At 37.3% G+C, this 26,437-nt stretch overlaps 1 protein-coding gene and 1 pseudogene across 3 annotated transcripts in view; both read right to left on the bottom strand.

Annotated features, from left to right (window-relative positions):
- Positions 1-26,437, bottom strand: part of LOC147825817 (uncharacterized) — a 227,622-nt gene that overhangs the window by 75,539 nt on the left and 125,646 nt on the right. The gene's annotated exons all lie outside the window — the stretch shown is intronic.
- On the bottom strand, positions 44-24,946 carry LOC147825818 (coiled-coil domain-containing protein 152 pseudogene; annotated as a pseudogene).

Below are 26,437 nucleotides of genomic sequence, written 5' to 3'. Positions count from 1 at the left end.
TTAAGAGTTAACTGTCAAGAGCACAGACTCTGAAATTGTTCACAGGGCAACTGTAGGTTATGTATGTTGTTCACTGCACAAGGCTGAGAGGGGAGTAGGGTCTGGAACCCAGCTTCTCATTCACAAAGCTATGCACCCAGGCACAGGTAGCATTTACTCAGAAGGGGCACACCTCCTTATCTCAGTTAAGGACACCATATGGACTAGTAGTAGTTGTACACAGGGCAATTGAATGTAAATATATTGAGGGGTTTTTTTTGTTTTTGTTTGGCTTTTTTCTTGCTTTTGTTTTCAGAGAAAAAAGTTTCAACTATGAAAATGTGTTGGATTGAAATTGGACTTATCAATTTGAACTCATGGCTTTTATATAAATAGATTTAGGCCAATATGAGTGTATGGATATGTACCTGGATAATTTCCTAGCTTTTCTCACCAAGAGGGCTTAGAACCTATGATACACACATAGCAATGATGGTATCTAATGTCTATATCTTGCTTTCTAAAATGCCGCTCTCCAGATTCCTTTGGAAAGATAGAGGGTTCCAGGACTAGGGCAATGAAAGCACAAGATAAGCCAGGAGCATCTTGTGGTTCTAAAAAGTAAGAAAGGGCTCAAAAGTCCTGAGAGCATGTCAAAAGTACCTAAGAGCAGCTTGAAACAACGCCTTCGCCTGCCTCTCAAGCGCAAGGTCCTGAGTTTGATCCCCAGTATCAAAAAAAAAAAAAATAATGCCTTCCTTCCACATGGCCCCACTCCATTCCACCTGCTAAGTGCCTGCACCCAAAGGACATCTGTAAAACATACACCCCATACCAGGGAACAGTCCCACTCCCAGCCCTGATTCCTGGACCCACACAGGGCCCAGGTTCTGAATGCCAGGAGGAGAATTTGGTTAAGGATACCATGCTAGATTCATCCTAATCTGGCTACAAATCAGCTTTCTACTTCAGCCTTAGAAAACCTATACTTCAGCCACCTGAGAATACTTAAACATTCTTCCATCGCTGCGTTACCACCTGCCTTAAATGCCTCTTCTCCTCATTCTTTTCACAAACAACCAGCTCCCACTCACCTTATCTACCTGTGGAAGTCCTGCTCATCTGTTAAGACCCAACTCAGAATTACCTTCTCTCCCTGAACCCCGGTCATAATTAAATACTCTGTACTTCTGCTCTAACACTGATCCATTTTACTTTGACAAGTCTAAATGTCTATGTCTTCCTATGGATCAGGAACTCCGGGAAAATAGGGGCCTTGTCTTGCTCAGTGTGATCTCCCAAAAGAGTACCTCCATCAATAGTTTTCAAATGAACTAAAACCAAGAACTGTGCCATCATTGAATGAATGAATCTGATAGGCATTCACAAGTTGTTTTTTCTTTTTTTCTTTTTTTGGTACCGGGGATCAAACTTGGGTCCTTGTGCTTGCGCAGCAGGCAGCCAAACCACTGAGCTAAATCCCTGGCCCAACAAGTTGTTTTTTAATAAAAGATAGTACTGTTCTTAGAGGTAGCTTCTATATATTACACACTTGAGCACCAAAACCTGCTATCTCTGCCATGTCAACATGAGGGTGTATTTTGATTCATTCATTTATAGAACCCTTAATATTGCCAAACAGTATAATAGATGCTGGGAATATGACAGTCAATAAAATAGACCCTCCCTTCAAGGAGGTCAAACTCTCAGATCCAAGTGTAAAGCAATATGGAAGTGCATTGTTCATTCATTTCAGAGAAAAACATTATTCTTTGAAAACAATTCAAAGCTCACATGCTTGTGATAAATATTCTGTGGTTAGTAACGCTGAAGAAATTTGGGAGTGGCTCAATCACTAGCCATTTCATTCTCTAATTGATTCCAAGATCATCAAGCAAGCTTTTGACTAATCCTTGTGTCAAGCTGAGGATGTGAATGAGTTTCCACCTGAAAGAAATGATGAATTCTTTTCTAAAAACAGCTAATTATTAGCAATTTCTGGAGGTGAACTAGCAAAGGATTCATTTTCGCATCGTTCTCATCTGTCTGATGAAGGTTTATATAGGCTTGGCTAGTCCCCATGACAACAGCCTTTCTCCTGGGTTACCATAGGAATCGTGAAGGCCTTTATAAACCTCCATTAGCAGAGGCTGGCCAGGCAGTGAAACATCACTGTGGAAGACATTGCAAAGTGTCAGTGAGGGTGTTAGAATTAATTTCACCCTGGAGTAGCTGTGCAGGTCTGTTTAGCACCCACCTCTACAGCTTTGAACATCAAATAATGCTAGAATCAGTCTGTTGGCTTGAATGTGTCACATGAAGGGTTTTCAAAATCTAGACACATACAAATATGACCAAATTTCAAAAGATTTTGAGAAATAAGGAAGGAATCTATTCTGACAACAGTTCACACTGGAGAGGGAGTAAATCATGTTTTCTTTTTCAAAATAATGCACAGAAGCCATATATCACAACTAATATTGTGAGGGATGGAGTGCTCTGGTTGCTGCCACAGTTGAAAAAGTTTCCAAAGGAAATTCTTATGTTGAAACTTAACCAGCAATGTGATAGTACTAAAAGATGAGGACTTTAGAAGATGGTTAAGTCATGACAGCAGAGCTCTCATGAATGAAATTTGTGACTCTAAACAAGAGGATCCCGGGAGCTGGTCACCCGTTTCACATTCCACTCTTCCACTATGAAAGGACAAGCAAGAGGGGCCATATATGAAGCAGAGAGCAAGCCCTTGCCACACACACAACCTATGGTGTTTTGATCCTGAACTTCTCAGCCTCCAGAACTATGAGAAATAAATTTCTATAACTAATACATGTTTCAGACTAGTGTATTTTGTTATTGCAGCCAAACAGACTAAGACAGCAATGTGAATTTTTTTTTCAGTACTGAGAATTGAATTTAGGGCCTTTACACTGAGCTATAATCCCCCTTCCCTTTTTGAGACAGGATGAATGTTCTTAATATCACTAAATTACACATTTAAAATGGTTAAAATGGTATATTTTATGTTTTTTGTATTTTACCAAAACCAAATTTTTAAAAAAATTAATGCAGTTATAATGATGATATTGTCAATTACTGAACACTCTCTGTATCCTAGGCATAGAGGAGGTATTCCAGATGTTCTGTGCTGCATCAACCCACACATTTGTAATTATTCCAACATGGAAGAGTATTGTCTCTACATTAGGATGGAAACTGAAGCTCAGAGAAGTAAGATACTTTGCTCAAGTGTACACCTCTGGTAAATGGAAGAGACATATATTAAGTCCCATGTCCTGGGATCTTGGTCTTTAGCCACACAACTCCAGCATGAATGTCACATCTGTACCAGATGACTGACCTGTTAGAGAGACATTCTTTTGAACTGATATGTGAAAATCCTTGATAGTTTTTGTTATTTTATTTTTTAATACATAAAGCACTATCTCTTTTGGGTGCAATTGCAGGAAAACATTTATTTTTACTCTAACTTTTGAATTTGTTTTAACAATTATATATCTTTGGGAAGAACAAGGATATTTCCATAAAGAAGAAAGTTGGATTGTATACAGATTAATTACTCCTGGTGCTTTCATATACCAATCTATATCTTTCTAAAAGCCACCCACTAGAATTTATCCTAGAATTGCATGTATGAAGAATTGTTTAGTCAGTAAATTTAAGGATTTCAGGTAATTTGTAAGGACTGGAAATCTCTTTCTCATCAGGACAAAGAAAATTATAAAATTTTGTGCTGAAAAAATGTAGAATACATGCAGTAGCGATCTCCTCTTGGACTTTGGCCAAACTATGTAGAAATAAGAAAAACAGAATCTGAGGAGGAGAAATTCTAAAACCTCAGGGAATTTCTTTAGGTGCAAGAAGTGAGGCAACAATAGGAATTGATTATTTAAAAGCAAGCTCTGGGTCATGCTCCCATAGAAGAGATAAATTCTCCTGAGTTTCTTTCAGATACCAGTCACAGCTGTGAAGAACACTAACTGGAATCCTTCTATCAAGAGCCAAAATTCTGGGTCTTGGCTTTAATTTTTCAATGCTAAGCAGTAAAATGGAAGAAAGAGTTAAATTTTGCTCTTCAAAGACATAAATTGAAAAGATGATACTATTTAGCAAGCAACAAAAATCGACCAAATTGCATCTATTCTTGTTTTGTTTTTGAAAGTGCTTTTTCTTAAATACCTGTTAGTGTTTCTGTTTGAATGCTTTAGTAATTTTTTGTTTTAAAAGTAAAATTATGGGGGGACTTGGAAAATTGTTGTTTAATGTGTGTAGCATTTCAATTTTGTAAGACAAAAAGTTCTGGGAGGTCTGTTACATAACAATGTGAAGATTCATTATGCTACTGAATTGTACATTGAAAAATTATCAAAGTGGTAAATTTTATGTATTTCCCACCACAATTTTTAAAAAGTGAACTTGATGTTATCCCAGTCTCATCAAATATTACCAAGGACAGTCCTAAGTAAAGCCTTAAATGGTATACATGACTGCACTTGTTCCTAGTCACCCAACCTACTCCTTATATCTCCAGCTAGTTTATCTCACATTTCAGTAGGAGGTATCCAGAAGGGAGCTCCAGATACCCTTGTCCATTTCACAGGACTCTCTTGCCTTCTTTTCATATTGCTCTCACCTCCAGTCTGTCTCTGTATTCATTCACTCCCTAATCTCTTGTTCTTTCTCCTGCCTTAGATTTTGTCTTTGTCCAGCACAATGATGATGGGGATGACTTCTTTAACCTTGAGTTTTAATTCCTCCTGGGGCTTCATCCTGAACTTGTTCTTAAGTGAGATCTACCTCTGACCATCTGAGTTTCCATTTGGGCTCAGGTCTCTGAATGCTACCCTACCCTAAGAACTCACATTGGCCAACATCAAAAGTACATATTGGACCCAATGCTGGAAGGCATTACCTGTACACTGAACAAAAAGTTATAGAACAATATGCTAAATTCTATCAAATATAAAGTTTATATCCTACTCTTTGGTTTCATAAATCAATTGTTTCAATCTAGGATTCAAGAAACATATATTCATAGGATATAGACTTTGGATTTTTATTGACCAATATTAACAGATCTAGTATTATTCAACAGTGTAGTAAGGCCACTAAGATGACTAATATGATGTATATCTATATCAGAAAATTGATATTTTTTTCTGTGAAAGGCCAGATAGTAAACATTTTAGATTTTACATGTCATGAAATCTCTATTGCAATACTGTACTTTGTTTATAGGAAGCAGCCAGAGATGATGTGTTAAAGAATGAGTGTGGCTGTGCTCCAATAAAACTTGCATTACACAGACTACCAATTAGCAGATCTGGCCCACGAGCTATAGTTTGCCAACTTCTACCTGTATCAACCAAAATACAGAGCTAAGATGAAAGCAGTTATTATTTTCATTGTACTCTGTGGTAAGACATAGCCAATTGTTGAGTTCATTTCAGGAATCTAAAAGTTTAAGTAGCCAGAGAAGAGAGTATATAGACCTCCCTGTTGTTCAGTATAGATATATGAATCCATTCATTGACCTGGAGCACAAAACTTTTACTCAGCTAGACTCTTCTAGAATTATTGAAATTTGATTTGAACTTTCACCATCTGATACCCAAGGAGGACAAGGCTACCCTTCACTCTTTTTAGTTACTGTTACTTTTTAGTTACTGTCCATAAACTTTTTAGTTTTACAATCCTTCTATAGACCCTCCCTTTCCCCATTTAGAAAATCTTGACTATTCCTAGCTGATTCCAGTCTTCTGACATGTCATCTGTTTTCACAGCTCTTCCCAGGTAAATGACAGTGTTACAGTAATCACATTTGCAAGGCCTTGTAATTTCCTAGAACATAATGTTCCAGGGCTAAGAGACATGAAACTTTGTGGTTACTTGCAGTTTCTTTGCCAGTTTGGACTTCTATTCTCTTTTTTTCTTCCATTTGTTCTATCCTTTCCATTCATAAGGTCATTCTCCTTGACAGAGAAAATGGAATGGCAAGAGTTTTTGTATCACTTTGAAAGCATTTACTCAAAGCATTTACTTCTGCCTTTTTTACTCTTTGGCATGTTCCAAACAGAATTGCCTGTCTTTTGATGATGTCCTGAGCATTGTCTACAAATCATAGTTTATCAGGAGCTTTTGCTTTTCTGATGTCATTTGCATAAGTATTATCATTCTTTTTATTAATTCTTTGGTCATGTCTTTTCAAGAACTAAATTCCCATAGAACTCCCTGTAAACTCATAGGGTCCCGTATATTTAGATATCACTTTTGCTTCTTTTTCACCAAGATTAAGTACAATTTCATAGGTAAAGTATTTAACCTTGTGACCTTCCACAACCTTCATATGATATCCACCATTTTAGAATTTCAGAGTAGCTTTATCTTTTCTCTGAATTTCTTCTCCACCCTGGCTAATGCAAAGTCTTTCTCTCAGGTAATCTCTCCCCTTGAATATAATTAAACACAGAAAAAGGTTACCTTATATTATACCTGGTGGGAAAAATAATTGTAGGACAAATAAGGATTTTTCAGAAGCTGGGTGGGATCTAAGATTTGCTTAGGTCTGATACCATCTTGTTTCTAACCCTTTAAAATTATGTGGGAGTTGAGGATTTTCTTGGGAAAAGAACTCATATATGTGGCATGTTGAATAACTTTGAAAGTAGGGGTACCCTACTTTCAATTTACAAAGTAAATTCCAGGAGGGAAGTTAATTGCTGGAGATTTCTTGGAGGTGATTTACTTCAAAAGAAGAGGGGTTTTGCATGATGAGTCTGACAGTGACAGGGCCTGAGAGTCTCTAGGGGAGAAATTCCATTACAGACGGGGAATTTTACTTCAATCCATTCAGGCAGACATGTTGTGTCCCGAGAAGAGGGGAGCCAGAAGTCAACTAAAAGAGGTTTCCCACCAAAATCAGTTGTAAGATCCTAGAAGAGCGTGGGACATGGAAAAGAAAAGGGTGGCCATCCAGGTCAGTGCTGGGCCTCAAGCAGTGATCTAAAAGCAAGTCGGAGACAATCAAGATCCAAACACCTATATGCCTTGCATCCTCACCAGACTTGCAACCTGGGTCAAGAATCTATTTCTTCCAACTGGCTGGATGATCTGAAGGATATGCCTGTGAATTTCAATACCTTTTTTTCTTTTATACTTTTACCTTTCTGAAGACTTGCCTCACACAGATCAATGCATTTCATTCAAATATTTGTGTTGTGATACATAACACTATTCTTCCTCTTCTGAAAGCCAGCTCCTTTCTAACAAGGTGAATACCTGCATGGAGATATATATATCCCCCACCATCAAGTCTGTAGATCCCTAAAGCTATAGCTTTCTTCTCATATTAAAATGTCAAAACTATTCTATTTCACACACATTAATATATATGTCCTACTTTGCTGTTTTTATATTTTGTTTCCTTAGCTTCTTCTCCTTAGTCTTATACTTCTGGATAAATAGTTCTACAATTTTCCAGGATAGGCACTTGGGACATCATAATCTTGTCAGTCTTTATATATATGATAGTGGTTCCTAATAATAATGATAACTACTAGTTATTGGGTAGCCATTATGTGTTATATACATTTATTATCTCTGTTCTTACAAGGGATATTTTCATTTTCATTTTTCACTTTATAAATGAAAAACTTGAGGCTTGGGAGATCAAATAACATGCTCAAATTTGTAAAGCTATTAAGTGGATAGATTCATCCAATGGTCAAAGTCCAGACAACATCTCTAAAAGAGATGATTAAAGAAAGTTGAATGAAGAGACTATTTTAAAGCAAGAACAGAGATATAGGAAACTTTTGAGGGATGATAAAGCATTCCATGGTTGGAAATAACAAAAACCTTTTACCATCCTTGGGCATGATGGGAAAGAAGGGCCAGCAGTTACCATAGCTTGGAGAGAGAGTCATTGAAGAGGGCCATCAACCAGGAGCAGCCTGTTCAAAATGCAACTCAGCAGAGAAGGACTTGGGAGAATAAATACCCTAATCTCACTTCCCACTCTTGATTACTTGCCAGTAACTTCCATTGACTAAACCCAACAAGAAATAAGACAGCAAAGCCTTCCAGCCTCCCAGCACACAGAACATGTTGGAGAGAGTAGAAAGTGGGTCTAGAGAAAAATGAGTTATTTGAAACCTAAATTCACAGCTTTTACTAGTTCCAAAATGCCATGGCACATTTATTTTAGGCTAAGTGCTCACCATTTTGATTTCCATTCAGCATTTTGATCCCCAAATCCAAATTTCTTTCACAGACATATTTCTTATACAATCATTCAATTTCCAAGTTATTCTTCCAAATAGTCATCTAAAGGAGTTGGGAAGAAAGTCATATTAATGCCCATAAGATTTACAATGTCCTGCTTGGCACTGAAGAGTCCTTAGAGATTTGATGACAACATTTGCCCACAGAAATGAATCCACTGAGTGGGATGTCTTAGCACATTCTGTCACAGTCTAGACACATGTGCTTAAAGAAGCCGGTCCTCCTCCAGGTTAGGTGACTGGCCCAACTCACAGTTCCTTTGAATCATTTACACTGGATTAGTTGTTCAGCCTTTATTCTACTAGTCTATCTGCTTCTTTTTTTAAAAGCAGGAATATCAGGAAACATCTATCAACCTCTCATATTTTCAATCGTGGAAATCTATCAAAATTCCCCATCACTACTGGTTAAAGATTTACAGTATAATTAACATATACTCATCCATGAAGGATATCTTTCATGGATTTATCAAAGATGAGGAAATAATAGTTCTATTGGTCTGTTCCTAGAACAAGAATTGGACTACTTTTCAAGCAGATAGAATCATTGCTTTAAAAAGTCAAATAGAAGGGGCCGGGGATTTAGCTCAGCGGCACTGCGCCTGCCTCGCAAGCGCAAGGTCCTGAGTTCCATCCCCAATACCAAAAAAAAATATCAATATGGGCAGGCTGGGAGTATAGCTCAGTGGTAAAATGCTTGCGTAACATGCACACAGTCCTAGGTTCAATTCCCAGCAATATAAAAACTAAATAAACAAAAGACCAAACACACACACACACACACACACACCCACACACAATCTGAAATGAAACATAATTACCTAGCAAATCCTAAGGAAGTGATTTTAAAAAGCTTCTAAACTACTAAATAAACTTAGCAAGGCCATGGGTTGTAAGGTCAATATATACAAGCAATTATTTTTATATATTGGCAATGAAAAATTAGAAAATAAAGTCAAAGAAATAATAACAATTATAATAACATTTAAAATGGAACACTTAGGAATACATTTAATACATGTCTGTAAGACCTGTAGACTGAAAATTATAAAATGTTGCTCTGATAAATTAAGAACACCTAGTTGGAAAAACTGGATTTCAACCTGCCAAAGATTAAAACTAGACCCATACCTATCACCATGTATTAAATTAAGATCGAAGTGGATTACAGATCTAAATATTAAAACAGAAACACTAAACTTGCTGGAAGGTAAGTTAGGTAGAACTCTTGAAGACATTGGCATAGGAAAAGACTTCATGAACAAAACCTCAATAGCACGGGAACTAGCACAAAGAATCAACAACTGGGATCTCATCGTTTTAAAAAGCTTCTGCACTGCAAAAGAAACCACCTACAGAGCTAACAGACAACCTACAATATGGGAAAAAAGTGTTACCAGCTGTACCTCAGACGAAAGACTACTATCTAGAATATAAAAAGAATTGAAAAAAATCAGACCTCCCAAATTCAAAGACCCAATTCAAAACTGGGCATCCAAAATAAACAGACATTTCTCAGACAAAGAAGTAAAAGCAGCAAACAAATATATGCAAAAATGTTCAACATCACTCGTCATTTGAGAGATGCAGATGAAAACAACACTAAGATTCCACCTCACCCCAGAAAGAATGGCTGCTATCAAGAAATCAACCAATAACAAATGCTGGTGGGGGTGTGGGGAGTAACGAACCCTTCTCCATTGTTGGAGGGAATGCAGACTGGTGCAGCCACTGTGGAAATCAGTATGGGGATACCTCAAAGAACTAGGAGTAGAGGTCCCTTTTGACCCAGCTATTCTCCTGCTGGGTATCTTCCCAAAAGAATTAAAAGAATCATACCACAACGATATATGTGCACCCATGTTCATAGCAGCACAGTTTGTAATAGCTAAAGCTTGGAAGCAGCCCAAGTGCCCATCAACTGAAGACTGGATAAAGAAGATGTGGGTTTTTTTTATAAAATGGAGTACTACTCAGGCATAAAGAATGAGAAATTAGAGTCATTTATAGCTAAATGGATGCATATAGAGGCCATATTCTCAAGTGAAATAAATAGGACACACACGTGTAAATACCGAATAGTTTCTTTAGTGTGAGAAACTGGTAGTGTAAACAAGGGTCAAAATGATTAAAATGAATAATTGATAATTTGAAATAGGAAAAAAGGTCCAAAGATGAAGGGGTGAAGGGAGGGGAAAGGGAAAGGAAAGGACAGAAAGGAAAAACTATGAGAAAAGAAAAAAACATGGAAATGAAATCTATGTAAACAGGGAAGGGTGGAGGGGGTGAAGGGCGCACAGGTGATGGGGAAAAATAAGAACTAAGATACATCATGTACAGGTACAAGCACCCAATGATAAATGTAAGCCAATTGTATACCTAAAATGTACCAATAAAAGAACTTAAGAAAAAATAAATTAAAAAAAATAAATTAAGAACACCTAAACAAATTGAGAAATGTGCATATGTTCATGAACTGTAAGTTTCATTATTGTTAAGATATCAGTTCTCTTTAAATTGATCTATAGATCAATGTTGTCCCTATCAAAATTTCAACACTTTTAATAGAAATTGACACACTGACTCTAAAATGTATATGGAATTGCAAATGGTCTAGAATATTTAACTAAATTTTGAAAAAGGAGTACAAAGTTGGAGAAGTTACCTGACTTCAAACATTCTGCAAAACTATAGTGATCTAGATAGAATAATAGTATTAGTGAAGACAAACAGTTCAATGGAACACAATAGAGAGTTCATATACATATATACTCAACTACTTTTCAACAAGGCTAATTTAGTCAGGAAAGGATAGTCTTTCACCAGTGGTGTAGGAATGACTGAATATCTATAATAAAAAATCTTATCTCATATCACACACAAAAATCAATTTGAAATAGATTATGGGAGAAAATATAAAAATGATAACTATTAAACTCCCAGAAGAAAACAGGCAAAAAATCTTCAAGACCTTGAAGTAGGCAAAGTATTCCCTCCACCCAGGACACAAAAGTTATGAAACATTTAAAAAAGACTGATAAAATGAACTTCTTTTAAGTAGTGGAAGGGATCCCAAGGTTGCTGCCCAGTTTAACCCAGCTTGGTATATACTGAGTCACTTTTTTCTATTCTTACATTTCCCCTATGCTAACATGTACATTGAATTATTTCTCTTCTAAAGTTTGTGAGTTCTAAAGCTTGAGGACAAATGCCCCAGTTCAGTCTGCCAAAGTCTTCTGCACTGGACTGGGTCTCAAACCTAGCTAGCAATAAAGTACAAACTGTTTTTTCTTTTACTTCTTTCTTCTTAAATGTGTATCTTTGTAAATACACAAAAAACAAGAAACTGAGTCAAGACAGAATTTATCTTTTTCTGAATTCTAGGGCATAATAATATCTAATACTATCAGTGCACCATGATTAGTCCTTCATAGGCATCATGTTCCAGTTTCTTGCTTGATCTCATTCCATGGTTTTAAGAACCAGTGACCCCAACACAAGTGTTAAATTAGGGTCCTCAAATTTGATTAATTGGATATCTCATTTCCCTACCCTTTCCTCAGAAAAAGAAAACTCTTCTCAAAAAGAAATTTCTACCTGATCTGATTTGCCACCCCTAGAATATAATACCAGGACTGCTGGGGATAGTCACTCCATTACTGAACCTCAAATTTCAGTAAAAGATTCAGCTGTGGTTTAACTAAGGTCATGGGCATTGATAAAGATAGGTGACTCATTAGAGGATACAGAGATGTTATAACTTCTTAAAACTTCTTTAAATTCCCCAGATCCTTTAGGGTCAGTACAGTAAGATGGGCCACAGAATCCAAACACAGAACTGAGATTGAAGATCCTCTTCAAAGGAAGAGCACATATCAGACTCACAGACACAAATCCAACACTGGTTAACTAATCCAACCAGTGTTGGATTCATAGCTATGAGTCTCATAGCCATGGATCCTCTGATCTGGCCTCTGGCCTCATTCTTTGCTAGCCCTAGACCTGTAGATTTGAGTCTTCATTCTTTTGCATGAATCCAGATATTTCTGAATTTTGGATTATGCTGAAACTTCTCCTTAGCACCTTAGGGTTCTAGTAGTATCTCTAGCATCAGAGATGTTCTTTTACAGAAGTGTATTCCAGGCTGACCTAATTTATTCAAATGTTGGATACAAAGGGTTCAGAAATCAAAAAAACCTTTCAAGGACAAACTAGCTGCTAGGTTATGAGTCTGTCCCAAGTTATTCTGTGTTTGTTTGTTTGTTTGTTTTTTCTGGCCCCTGAAGACACAAGATTGTCCTTGACAACCAAGAAATTATCCACTGGTTAGGGATAAACTTGAGCAAGACTAGATTTTTTTAGTTAAAACCTGCCCAGTTTATAGGGCTGGTATGAGGATCACATTAGGAAATGTAAACTGCATGCATGAAGAATTTGTGTGCATTCTACACACAAGGGATGCTACGTAAAATGTGTCTTCCATTAGAGGCTGCATTACTCCAACAGTCTGAAAACAAAGTACAAAACAAAATTAATGAATTAACTAATTAACAGAATACTTACTTGAATTCTAGATTTTTTTTTTTTTTTTTTTTTTTTTTTGGTACCGGGGATTGAACTTGGGACCTTGCACTTGCAAGGCAGGCTTCGGAACCACTGAGCTAAATCCCGGCCCTTGAATTCTAGATTTATACCAAAAACATAATTACTTAAGCAGTGTGCTCCCTTGATTTCTTTGTAAGCCATTAAGGTTATTAGTTTAACAACTTTTAAAAATGTGTTTGTTTGGTGTGTTTCTACTTAAACAAAGTGGCCCCTTTAACCAGTTCCCTTAGACACTCTTCCAGCCAAAAGGAATACACCATGCTTTATAGGCATAAAGAGAGCAATGAAATAGGACCTCTGCCTGACTGCAGAGTTATCCTGGGTTCTACCATCAGCTGTTTTGTAGAGAAAGGGGTTTTAAAAGTACATCTTCAATATAAAGTTTAGGTCTTATAGCTGCTAGGTTGCAAATTTAACTCATGCTTAGCTTCCTATCCGTTCTCCTCATGTCCACCATTACCCAGCCTCACTTTTTGCACTTGTACACATTTCAGTCTCTCCCACTGGATTCTAATCTCATTTTAAAATAAACTCTATGCATCTTTCATCTTGAGGGGGTCCCAGGATTGTTCAGTTCAATGTAGACTCTGTCTGTCTCTCTGTCTTTCTATATGTATGTCTCTAACTCTCTCTCTCTCTCTCTCTCTCTCTCTCTCTCAAAAATAGATCCTCAAGTGCTGATAGAGTCAGCAAGAACACTAGGACACCCCTGTGTAGGGCTTGGATGGATGTGAAATGTGAAATGGTCAACAGAGGCAGGAAACTGCAAAAGGTACTATTGTCAAAAACTGGAAAATTGCTAATGTGAATCCAGTCTTTCTCAGAGGCACACTGGGGACTTGGGGATTACAGATCATTAAGCTGTACCTCAGTATCTCTCAGGACAACAGAAGGAGAGTTTGAAGAGGAACAGAATAGTACAACATAGATAAGATAGATATGACAGTAGGTCTCAGCCTGGCTTTCCCTGGGGAGGCTAAACATCTATGGCCAGGGTGAGTTCTTTGATAAGGAGAATGAAGGAACAGACTGTTCAACTCAGTTGGATGGGAGCCAGATTTACTCATGTTTTCAGCTAGGTCAGGTGAGGAGTAGAACACGGGTACTCTAGTAAGACAAGGATAGAAGAGTTTGCATGGGATCTTGCCTGGATTCAAACATCTCCCTAGCAGCAAATAAATGTAATTAACTTAGGGAGCCCAGCAGTGGGTCAGGAATTCCTAAGGAGTCATTTAATAGAAGAGATGCATTTTGTCCAGGTTGAATAGATATAAAGAGTATTTTTGTTGGTGAATCTTGCATTTCTCCTGGTTGCAGTTTTAAAAATCAGAATCTTCTGAAATAGAAACCAATAGCCCAATGAAATATACCAAAATGTTGATTATAGTCAGGGTACTAGACACTTACTGTACTCAAATACCTCTTGGATCTTTCTTCCTCAATATCTTCCCAACATATAAAATATCTGGGTTCAACACTCAATTATAGGCCCTCCCAAACCCATATCCCTGTTGATGCTTCCTAGTCATAAAATAAAGAATACCTTCCAGTCACAAAGGTGTGAAACACAGGAGCTGCCTTTAAAGCACCTCCTAGCCAGTTCTATCCTTTTTCTGCAACCCATTTAACACTGCCCGAGGTCAGACTGCATCAGGCCTCACTGGACTAAAACAATAGCTTCCCATCTAGTTCTTTTTTTAAAAATTAATTTTATTGGTATATTTTAGGTATACAATATAATGACATTCATGATTGGAAATTTGCACCTTTACATAATCTCTCTTGGTTCTTATTTTTTTCCCATTCCCCTGCCCTCCCTTCAACCCCTCCATCCCTCCCTATTTACAAAGACTTTGTTCCACTTTTCCATTTTCTCGTATTAATTCCATTCCTTTCTTTCTGTTCCCCAACTCCTCCCACTTCCCCTTCCCCTTTGGACCTTTTCTTCCTATTTCACATTATCTATTATACCTTTTAGTCCTTATTTACACTTTCAGTTTCTCACACCAGAGAAATTATTCGGTATTTACATGTGTGCTCTATTTATTTCACTTAAGAGTATAGCCTCAATGTGCATCCATTTAGCTACAAATGCCTCTAATTTCTCATTTTTTATGGCTGAGTAGTACTCCATTTTTTAAGCTGTCTCATTTATTATTTAGGCAGTATACTTATGTTGAAAATGGAAGCGAATTTTTCAATTGCTTTTAAAAAAAGTAAATAATAATGAATTAATTTACTGTTATATTCAAAACTGTCTACGTTTAAGGTGATAATCTTTGCCAATAGAAAGGTGCTGCTCCAAATTGTGAATGGTATTACGAATTGCAATCTCTTTGTTTTTTTCTTCTTGAAAATGTTGAAGCTTCCTTCCGTAGATACTCTTTGGGGAAATAGCATCTGGATATGGTTTTGATTTAGTCTGACCTCTTGCTAGTTTGACATCAAATGCCAGCTTTAGTTTGATTATTTCATTTTGCTTTTCTTTTTCTTGAGTTATTAACTTTGCATTTAACTCTAAGATTTCCATCTCCTTTTTCTTTATTAGATCTTTGTGCTTTTCTTCATTTAATTCAACTTTTTTCTGCATATCTTGATAAAGTTTGCTTATTTCTATCTTATGTTCTTCCTCTTAGATTTTCATTTCATGTACAAGTTTGGCAATATGATTCTTATATTCCTGTTTGTGAGACTTCAGCTTTTCTCTTGTCATATCGGCATTTCTTTTTAGTTGTTCATTTTCACCTCTCAAATTGTGTTGATATTCAATGGTGTGTTGTAGCCCTTTTATCACATCATGAAGAGCAGCACATTCTTTTTAAATTAAGGCTTCCTTTGTTTGCATTATTTTTAATAAATAGGCACTCTTTTCCAACTGAATTTCCAGTATGTTATTCTTTCCACTGGTTTCTATCATTTTCTTTTCTATCTGTGAAAAGTCCTTTATAAGTTTGTCAGTATTCACACTGCTAATCTTTTTTGTACATTCTTCGCTGCTTTGATCCATGCTTGAATTGCTGTTGTTCCTGGTTCCTCAAAGTCTCTCCCTCCTCAATTGGCAGTCCAGTTGGTCCATTTTATTTTTAAAAACCCACATTTTTTTTATCCAGTTTCCAGTTGATGGATAATTGGGCTGCTTCCAAGTTTTAGCTATTGCAAATTGTGGTGCTATGAACATGGGTGCACATATATCACTGTGGTATGATTCTTTTAATTCTTTGGGGAAGACACCCAGCAGGGGAATAGCTGGGTCAAATGGTACTTCCAATCCTAGTTCTTTGAGGTATCTCCATACTGATTTCCACAGTGGTTGCACCAGTCTACACTCCCACCAGCAGTGGAGCAGGGTTCCTCTTTCCCCACAGCCCCGCCAGCATTTGTCATTGGTTGATTACGTGATAGCAGCCATTCTTTCTGGAGTGAAGTGGAATCTCAGCGTTGTTTTCATTTCCATCTCTTGAATGACCAGTGATGTTGAACGTTTTTTCATATGTTTCTTTACTATTTCTACTTCTTTGTCTGAGAAATGTCTGTTCATTTCAGATGCCCATTTTTGGATTGGGTCTTTAAATTTGGGAGGTCTGATTTTTTTAAGTTCTTTATAGGTTCTAGATAGTACACCTTTGTCTGAGGAAAAGCAGGAGAAAATTTTTTCCCACATTGTGGGTTGTCTCTTCACAACGCTGGTGGTTTCTCTTGCTGTGCAGAAGCTTTTTAATAAGAAGAGATCTCACTTGTTGATTGTTTGTGCTAGTTCACGCGCAACTGAGGTTTTGTTCATAAAATCTTTTCCTACACCGATGTCTTCAAGAGTTCTACCTAACCTCTGTCCCAGCCAGTTCAGCGTTTCTGTTTTAATATTTAGATCTTTAATCTGTTTTGATTTCAATTTAGTGCATGGTGAGAGATATAGGTCTAGTTTTAATCTTTGGCAAGTTGAAATCCAGTTTTTCCAGCACCATTTATTAAAGAGGCTATCATTCCTCCTGTGAGGGTGTTTGGCTCCTTTGCTGAAGATGAGGTGGCTGAGTGTGTCTGGAGTTGTTTCTGCATCTTCTAATCTATTCCACTGGTCCTCAAGTCTGTTTCTTTGCCAGTACTATGCTGTTTTTATCACAGTAGATTTGTAGTATAGTTTCAAGATGGGGGTTTTGATACCCCTGCCATGTCCCTGTTACCTACAATTGCTTTTGCTATTCTAGGTCTCTTCTGGTTCCAAATGAAATTTTGGATTGTTTTCTCAAGGTCCGTGAAGTATGCTACTGGAATTTGAATTGGGATTGCATTGGATCTATATAGCAGTTTTGGAAGTATGGCCATTTTCACTCTATTAATCCTTCCTACCCAGGAGCAAGGGATGTCTTTACATTTTCTGATATCATCTTCAATCTCTCTTTTCAGGGTGCTATAGTTTTCAGAAAAGAGGCCTTTGATTTCTTTTGTTAGATTGATTCCTAGATATTTCAGTTTTTTGAATGCTATTGTGAAAGGAACTGTTTGCCCTATTTCTTGCCCAGTGAGTCTGTTGTTCGTTTAGAAGAAAGCTATTGATTTTTGTGTGTTGACCTTGTCACCAGCTACTTGACTGAATTTGGTTATTAAGTCTAGAAGACTTTTGGTGGAGTTCCTGGGGTCTTCTACATAGAATATCATGTCATCTGTAAATAATGACAATTTGACTTCTTCATTTCCTATCTTTATTCCTTTTATTTCTTTCTCTTTTCTAATTGCTCTGGCTAATGTTTCCAAGACAAGAGCGGTGATAGTGAACATCCTTGTGTTGTTCCTGATTTTAGTGTGAAGGATTTTAGTTTTTGACCATTTAGTATGATATTGGCTGTTGGTTTTTCATGGATGGCTTTTATCAGATTGAGGTAGAGATCATCTATTCCAATTTTTTGGACAGTTTTTATCATAAATGCATGTTGGATTTTGTCAAATGCTTTTTCTGCATCTATGGAAATAATCATATGGTTTTTGTCCTTGGCTCTATTAATATAGTGTATTACATTTATTGATTTGGGTATGTTGAACCATCCCTGTATTCCTGGGATGAATCCCACTTGTTCAGGGTGTATGATCTTCTTGATGATCTGCATTCTATTTGCCAGTATCTTATTAAAGATTTTTGCATCTATGTTCATTAGTGAGATTGCCCTATAGTTCTTTTTTTTGGTTGGGTCTTTCTCTGCTTTGGAGATCAAGGTGATGCTTGCTTCCAGGAATGAATTCGGGAGTATTGCTTAACTTTCAATTTCATTGAAGAGTTTAAACAGTAGTGGCAGCAGTTCCTCTCTAAATGTCTTGTAGAATTCAGCAGTGAAGCCATCAGGGCCCAGGCTTTTCTTAGTTGATAAGTTTTTAATTACATTTTCAATTCCCTTGATTGACATTGGGTTGTTTAGAATTTTTAGGTCTTCTTCGTTCAACTTTGGTAATTCATATGTATCTAGGAATCTATCCATTTCTTCTGTGTTGTCCATCTTATTGGCATATAGATTCTTGAAGTAGGTATTGATGATCCTCTGGATTTCTTCTGGGTCCGTTGTAATTTCATCCTTTTCATTCCTAATTGCAAGGAGTTGGGCCTTTTCTTTCCCTTTTCTGATAAGATTTGATAAGGGTTTGTCAATTTTGTTTATTCTTTCAAAGAACAAACTCTTGGCTTCATTGATTTTTTGTATTATTCTCTTAGTCTCCATTGCATTGATTTCTCCTCTGATCTTTATCATTTCCTCCCTTGTATGAGCTTTGCGTTTTTCCTGCTCTTCTTTTTCTAGAAGCTTGAAGTTCAGCATCTGGTTGTTTAATTGGGCTCACTCTGTTTTCCTAATATGAGTATTCACTGCTATAAATTTCCCTCATAAGACTGCTTTCATTGTGTCCCATAGATTCTGATATGTTGTATTGGCATTGTCATTTAATTGTAGGAACTGTTTGATTTCTTCTTTAATTTCCTCTGTGACCCGTTGGTTATTCAGGAGTATGTTGTTTAATTTCCATGTGTTTATGAAATTCTTGCAGTTTCTTTTGCTATTGATCTCCAATTTCATTGTACTATGGTCTAATAATATACAGGGGATAACTTCAATTCCTTTGCACTTACTTAAAGATGTTCTATAAGCGAGTATGTGTTCTATTTTGGAGAACAACCTGTGTGCAGATGAAAAGAATGTGTATTCTCATTTTGTGGTGTGGAACACTCTGTAAACATCTGTTAAGTTTATTTGTTCAGGAGTTTGATTGAGGTCTAGTATTTTGTTGCTTATTTTTTGTCTAGTTTATCTATTTGTGATAATGGGGTATTGAGGTCCCCCACTACTATTGTAGTAGTGCTTATTTGATTTTCCATGTCAATTAGTATTTGTTTTATATAGTTGGGTGCACTAGTGTTTGGTACATATATGTTTATGATTGTCATCTCTCCCTCTTGGATTGTTCCCTTTACAAGGATGTAGTGTCCTTCTTTGTCTATTAATAAGTGGCTTGAAATCCACTTGATTTGCAAAGAGGATAGCTACTCCTGCTTTTTTGGGGGTTCCTGTCACATGGAGTATTGTTTTCCATTCTTTAACTTCTAGTCTATGAGTTTCTTTTTGAATTAAGTGTGTTTCTTGTATGCAGCATATTGTTGGATCTTGCTTCTTGACCCATTCTGCCAGTCTGTTTCTTTTGATTGGTAAACTGAGACCATTAACATTGATGATTATAACTGATACATATTGACATTGTTTATTTTTTGGTACCAGGGATCGAATTCAGGTCCTTGCACTTGGGCAGCAGACAGCGAAACCACTGAGCTAAATCCTCGGAACCCTCGGGATTTCTTTTTTTGTTTATTTGTTTTTTTGTTTTGTTTTGTTTTGTTTTTTTGGTACTGGGGATTGAACTCAGGTCCTTGTCCTTGTGCAGCAGGCGGTGAAACCAATGAGCTAAATCCCCAGCCATATTGACTTATCATTGTCATGACTTTTTCTTTTTGTTGGATTCTCCCCCTTTGCGTTTAATTTCTTGTCGTGCCTGATGGATTCATTCTGCTGTGCTTCCTGGGGTTGTGATCCTCATTGTCTTTTCCTAGGATATTCTTTGAAATTTTTTGGAGTGCTGGTTTGGTATTCACGAAGTTCCTAAGATGCTCTTTGCCATGAAAGTACCTTATTTCTCCATCAAATTTGAAAGATAGTTTTTCAGGGTACATCAATCTGGGTTAGAGGCTGTTTTCCTTTAAGGCTTGAAATATGTCACTCCAAGATCTTCTTGCCTTGAGGGTTTGCATTGAGAAGTCTGCTGTGATTCTGATGGGCTTTTCTTTGTATGTGATTTATTTCTTTTCTCTAACTGCTTGTAGAATTTTGTTCTTCTGTTGGCTTTCTGGAATCTTACCTATTATATGCCTATGTTTAGATTTTTTTTGATCAAGGCTAGTTGGAGTTCTATATGCCTCACTTATCTGTATGTCAAGTTCTTTTCCCCTGCTTGGGAAGTTTTCTGCCATCACTTCTGTGAACTGTTTTTTTTGTCATCTACACTCTCTCCTGTTTCTTCATTGACTCCAATCAGTCTTATGTTATTCTTCTTTGCATCATCTAACAGCTGATGAATTTATTTCTCATGGCCCCTTACTATTTTAAGGAAATTTTTCTTTTCCTGGTCACTATTTGCCATCTTATCTTCTATATTTGAAATTCTGCCCTCACATTGGCTCAATCTGCTGCATAAAATTTCAGTGGAGCTTTTTTTCCCTTAAATTCTTTCACTGGCACATTTTAGGTACACAATACATTTTCATTTTTCATTTGGTACTTATACCTTATACCTTATACTTATATGATGTATCTTGGTTCTTATTTTTTCCCCATTCTCTGTCCTCCCTTCACCCCCTCCACCCCTCCCCATTTAGAAAGACTTTGTTTATGAGAAAAGGAAAAAATGGAATCAATGGAGTTTTTAATCTCCTGGAAATCTGTTTGCATCTGTTTTATGGATTCCATTTGTTTCCTATGTTGGAAACAGCTCCTCTATTTTTTAATCTGTGTCCTCTCTAGATTTATTAATTTTATCATGTCTTGCACTATGGGCACAATCTCTGCTGAGAAATTATTTCTAATTTCATTTTTTCCAGATCTTTTGTTGTCAGTTCAGGGAATCCAGGTGGTTGAGTATCAGATTGTTTCATCTCATTTCCCTTTGGGGTTGCTTTAGGTGATCTGGAAGCCTGGTTTTGAGACTTGTTTATGTGTCTTCTCATTTCAATGTGGGGTGGGGGAGGGAGTGTGCTGCTGGCACCCGTGTGGGTCACCTCCTCTGTGCTGGGGGCAGTGGTATGGTGGCCCAGAAGGTTCACCTCCTCTGTCCCCATCTAGTTCTTATGCCTTCTGATACCCTTCTTCAAGCTCATTTCATACACCGTCTCCAGATCAAGTGTCAAAGAGCACATCTGTAAATGCATCATGCTCCTACTCAAAAACTTTCAAAGGTTCCCATTGTCTCACAAAACCTAAACTTGCAATCTGAAATTCAGGAGCTGCATTTATTGGATCTCAGAATATCTGTACAACCTTCCCTTATTTCCATGCATTTTGCTTTTTCCTCAAATAAACTTAATTATAATAATATCTGCTATTTATTGAATATAGGCCAGGCATATATGTGCTTTTCTTTGTGTGTGTTTGTGCCTGTGTGTATACAACAACTCCAACTATCTGACAAGTGAGGAAATTGAGGCCAAGAATAAGGAACTCACCCACCAAATACCTAATCAGTAGGTGGCAGAACCATATTTCCATCTCCTAATTCAAGGTTTTGCCTTTCCATTCCATAGACCTTCACCTGTTCTGGGAGCATCTGCAATGTTCCACTGTTCCACAAAGGACAAATGGTGATGCTCCTCTTAACCTAATCCTTGTTATTTCTTGAAGTGTTCTGTTGCATAATGTGGAGTGAGGAGTTTTCTAGCTTCAATTTACTATAAGGATTTGAGTCATCAAAATAGATCACTCCCAATGATTGATCATGTATTTCTAATTCATATTTATCTGAATTGGGAGCTATTGTTGTAGAATGTAACTATTTTTCTTACTCTGGTCCAGCAATAAATAAATAATTAGATAAATAACGTGTATGCACTTATGGTAAATCAGGTTAATTTGTAAAATCTCATCTGAATTGTCCTTTCTTCATGGCCTGATTTTCACAATTGAGTATGTAAAATATACCAGGTGGAAGACTTGGGAAGAACAGAGTAGGCACAAATTTAAAAAAAAAAAAAAGCTGTACATTCTGTAAGATTCCTGGAGATACATGTCCTACTAACATTGAAGCTAAATTAGTCTTATTGTCACAGGTGTTAGGTAATGTTAGCTAATTATTTTCACAAGTCCAATTATAGAGCCTCTAGGCATACTGGCTAGGTTTTTAAGCAAAGAGATAGTCTTTTCACTCTACATTGCAGGCTGTCACACTGCCTCGGTCTGTTCATGCTGCTATATCAAAATATTTCAGATGGGGAAATTTTTAAACAAAAAAATTTATTTCCCCCAATTTTAGAGGCTGGGAATTCCAAGATCAAGGCACTGGCAGATTTGGGTTCTGGAGAGAGCCCATTTCCTATAGGTGGTGTCATCTGGATAGCCTTGTATAGAAAGGCAGTAAAGCAGAAAGGACCAGGCAGTTCTCTGAAGCCTCTTTTATAAAGGCACTAATCCTATTCATGAGGGTAGACCTCTCATAACTTAATGACTTCCCCAAAGACCTCACATCTTATTACTATTGCATTGGGGATTAAGTTTCAACATGAATTTTGGAGGGACCATAACACATGCCAATATAAAAATCCTCATGCAGATTTTTGAATAAATATGGACTTCTGTTAACACTTGTACAGGATCCATAATGTTGTTTCATGTTTCTTATCTATGTCTTTCTACATATACTACATAATATAATATTTTCATAATACTTTATTTACAGGGAACATTAATATATTTTCTCATTCAATCTTCAGTTTTTTCTTGAAAAGTACATAGAATAACTATATTTAAGAAAGTATGGCTCAAACAGATAAATTGGCTTATATTTATATATCATAAGAATAATATGTGTAAGAAAAAGGATTTGAGCTCTTGCTTCATTCCTCCAAATCCAACACTTTACCCAAATACCTTATAGAAACCTGGCATTGGACTAGGCAATAAGGATAGAACATTGAATGAAATCTCAGACTTGCAATATAATTCAGAAATAAACAGAGAAGACAGCATATATGAATTAGAGAAATGCACAGGATGTTACAGAATGTGGACTCTGTAAGTAGCAGGGTAGGGGGTGAGGGAGGGCTTCTGAGCTGACCCTTAAAGAATGAGTGGGATTCAGTGAAGTAAAGGATAAGAGGAAAATTGTGAGAATACCAGGCAAGGGAAATGTGTGGACTAGGGCACAAGTGCTACCTGGCTAGAGTGGTAGAAGGTGTGAATTCTGTGCAGTTCATTGTTGCTGAACCAGAGAGGTCAGGCAAGGAAGACTGATCAATGAGGCTGAATTCATCTGCAGATGTTAGACCATGGAAGCCCTTGTATGTGAAGAGCCTTAATATGTTTCTATAAAAACCAAGGAATTATTTAAATGATTTAAGTGACAGACTTCTATTTCATTTGATTGGGATGATTATGTCATAAGAATAAACTAGAAGCAAGCAGGAATGGAAGCAAAGAGACCTGTGTAAAGGCCATTGCAACAATCCAGGGGCAGGATGAGGGGCAGAGTTGAATAAGAGCTCATCTAGGGAAAGAGAGAAAGAATGGGTAACTCCGGAGACTTCCAATTTGTAAGAGAAAGAGAAGTGTAAAATGAGAATTGTGAGATGCTACAAGAATCAGAGGGACTGATGTCCTAGACGTCAAGGAAATCCAGAGTTTCTAGAAGGAAAAGAGTGATAACAATGTCAAGTGTTGGAAAGAGTTTCAGTTAGATAAGAACTGAAACAATTATTGGAATTGGCAATTAGGTAGCAATTATTGACTTTAGTGACAAATGTTTTGGTAGCACAATTGGGGCAAGAAGCCAAACTGGAGGAAGAGGAGTGAATGGGAGGTGAGAAGAGATAATGAATGCAGGCAACTCTTGAGAGACTTGGGTGAGAGTCTACCAAGTTAGAGGTGAACCTAGGTTACAGCAGAGGATTTTTGGAGATTTTTTTTCAAGGATGGGAAAAACAACTATTTTTATATTTGAGAGAGAGATTTTATGAGAGAAAAGATAGGTGATAACTGGTAGCAAAAGTGTGGGTGTGGGAAGAGGTGTGGGAGGAGAAAGTGACATTGAGGAAATACATACACTGAGACTCAGGAAAGAGGAGGCAATGAGTAGTAAACTACTGAAAAGTGAGAAAGATTATTCCAGATGGATCGATTTTCTCAGTGAAGGTGAGAGACATGATCTTCTCTTAGGGTTGTAGGGTATAAGAAGCTGCATACGGCCAGGCATAGTGGCACACACCAGTAATCTCAGCACTCAGAAGGATGAGGCAGGAGGTTTGCCATGAGTCTGAGGCTACAGTGAGTTAATTGTACAGAGTCAAGGACAGCCTGAACTACATAGGGAGACCCTGTCTCAAGAAACTAAAATAAAAAATAAATTTAAAAAGAAGCTGTGTATAGGATTCAATGGGAGTGGTAAAGCTTCAGAGAGTTGCTGAGAAGGAAAGGATGATCAATCAGAGTCAAAGAGGAAAAGGCTGGGAGAAAAACAACTGAGAGGTAGAAAATGGAGAAACCAAGAGCCTAGAGGAAGCAGGGGCATGAGGAAACTAGAATGGCTTCAGAAGATGTCTTTATTCTTTTTGTGCTACTATAATAGAATACTATAGATTGGGTAACTTATAATAAACAGAAATTAGGGCCTGGGATTTAGCTCAGTGTTTTCACTGCCTGTTGTGCAAGCACAAGGACCCGAGTTCCATCCCCGGCACCAAAAAATAAATAAATAAATTTTTTAAAAACTAGAAATTAACTGATGCAGGGTTCTGGAGGCTAAGAGAAGTCCAAGATCAAAATCTGGCTATATCTGCATCATCCAATGGCAGAAGAGCAAATGGCGGCGGGGTGGGGGGACTGAATTCATCCTTTTATAATGAACCACCTTCCAGAATAATGAACCCATTAATTAATACCATTCATCAATTTATAAGCACAGAGCCTTCATGGCTGAATAACCTCTAATAAGGCCCAAACTTGCAATATTGTTGTATTAGGGGTTAAGTTCCCATTACATGTTTTTTGAGGGACACATTAAGACCACAGCAGAGGCTAACATTTTTAGGAGGTGGTCTTTGAGTACGTGACTGAAATTGAGGCAAGGTGATTGTCTCTAGAAATAAAGAGTTGCAGAATTATGAAACTAGGTTGTTGAATGGTTTAGTTCTTGTCACTGCAATCTCCTACAGGATGGCAAGAGTTTAGATGGAGAGAAAGATGATGAACCAGGTACCAAAATCTACAATAAATGAATGACAGTGGATAGGAGGCTAGTAGATGACAGTGACGCAAAAGAGATAGTGGATTATATATTCAAATAGAATGAAATTAAAAATAAATACTGAAGGCCAGGGATTTAGCTTGGTGGTTCTGCTGCCAGGCTCACAAGCACAAGGACCCAGGTTCAATCCCCGGTACCAAAAAATAAATACATAAATACTGAGTTTAACCTTGTGAAAATGTAATGTATGGAAAAATAAGAAGAGATCTAGTATATTGGGAATGCCTTTCCTAGCCCTATGGTATAAAGAAAGTGGGAGAATTAGTAGCCTTCACTGGGTAGTGCATCCAGATCTTATCAAATGAGGAAGATCAGTAGTAGAATTGCTCACCAAGGAGCAGGGACCCAAAAGCACAGTGGAAAGGCAGGGAAAGTTAACAGTAAAAAGCTGACAGCAGTCAAGAAATGATAGTGAGAGACCAGCAGGTGAAATGGAGAGGCAGGTGTGGTCATTCATTTGGTGATAAAAGAATTGCAGAGATGAGAGGCCTGGCTAGAAGGTACCCATCACACTATCCACAGTCACACTGCATCAAGTCTTATCATTGTGGCCCATGTACCTGTGATGTCAGAGTAGGCTAGGGTCTCAGGCAAGGACTGGGTGGTCTCAGGGAGATCAAGGGAGTTGCTGGAGACTTACAAAGAGATTTCCAGAGTTTCTCTCTTGCCTCCTGATATTCAAAAATGTATTCTTAGCTTATGCCACATTAATTTTTAATCCAAAATAAAACTTTCCATTAAAAAATCAAGTCTCAATCCTTTTAAATATGCTAAATTAAAATGTGCAAAACAACCACTATCTTCTTCCTTTAAAGAGAAACAGAGAAGCCTTTACATCTGCTTTTTCATATTTCATAGGAAAAATAAATGGAGCAAATGATGTGGTTGAAGCCAAGGTTGTCTATAAAGTGCGAAAGCATTTCCTTTCCCTTCCTTTCCTTTCCAAGGAGCCAGGACTAACACTAGGAGGGAGAGAAAACTAGCACGGAAGTTTTACTTACAAAATGGGTAAAGACCTT

Source organism: Heterocephalus glaber, unplaced genomic scaffold (genome assembly GCF_053883595.1).
Source record: "Heterocephalus glaber isolate CG9 unplaced genomic scaffold, H.glaber_assembly_v1.0 deba00001481, whole genome shotgun sequence".
Lineage (NCBI taxonomy): Eukaryota > Metazoa > Chordata > Mammalia > Rodentia > Bathyergidae > Heterocephalus > Heterocephalus glaber.
This window is presented reverse-complemented; position numbering and strand designations above follow the sequence as displayed.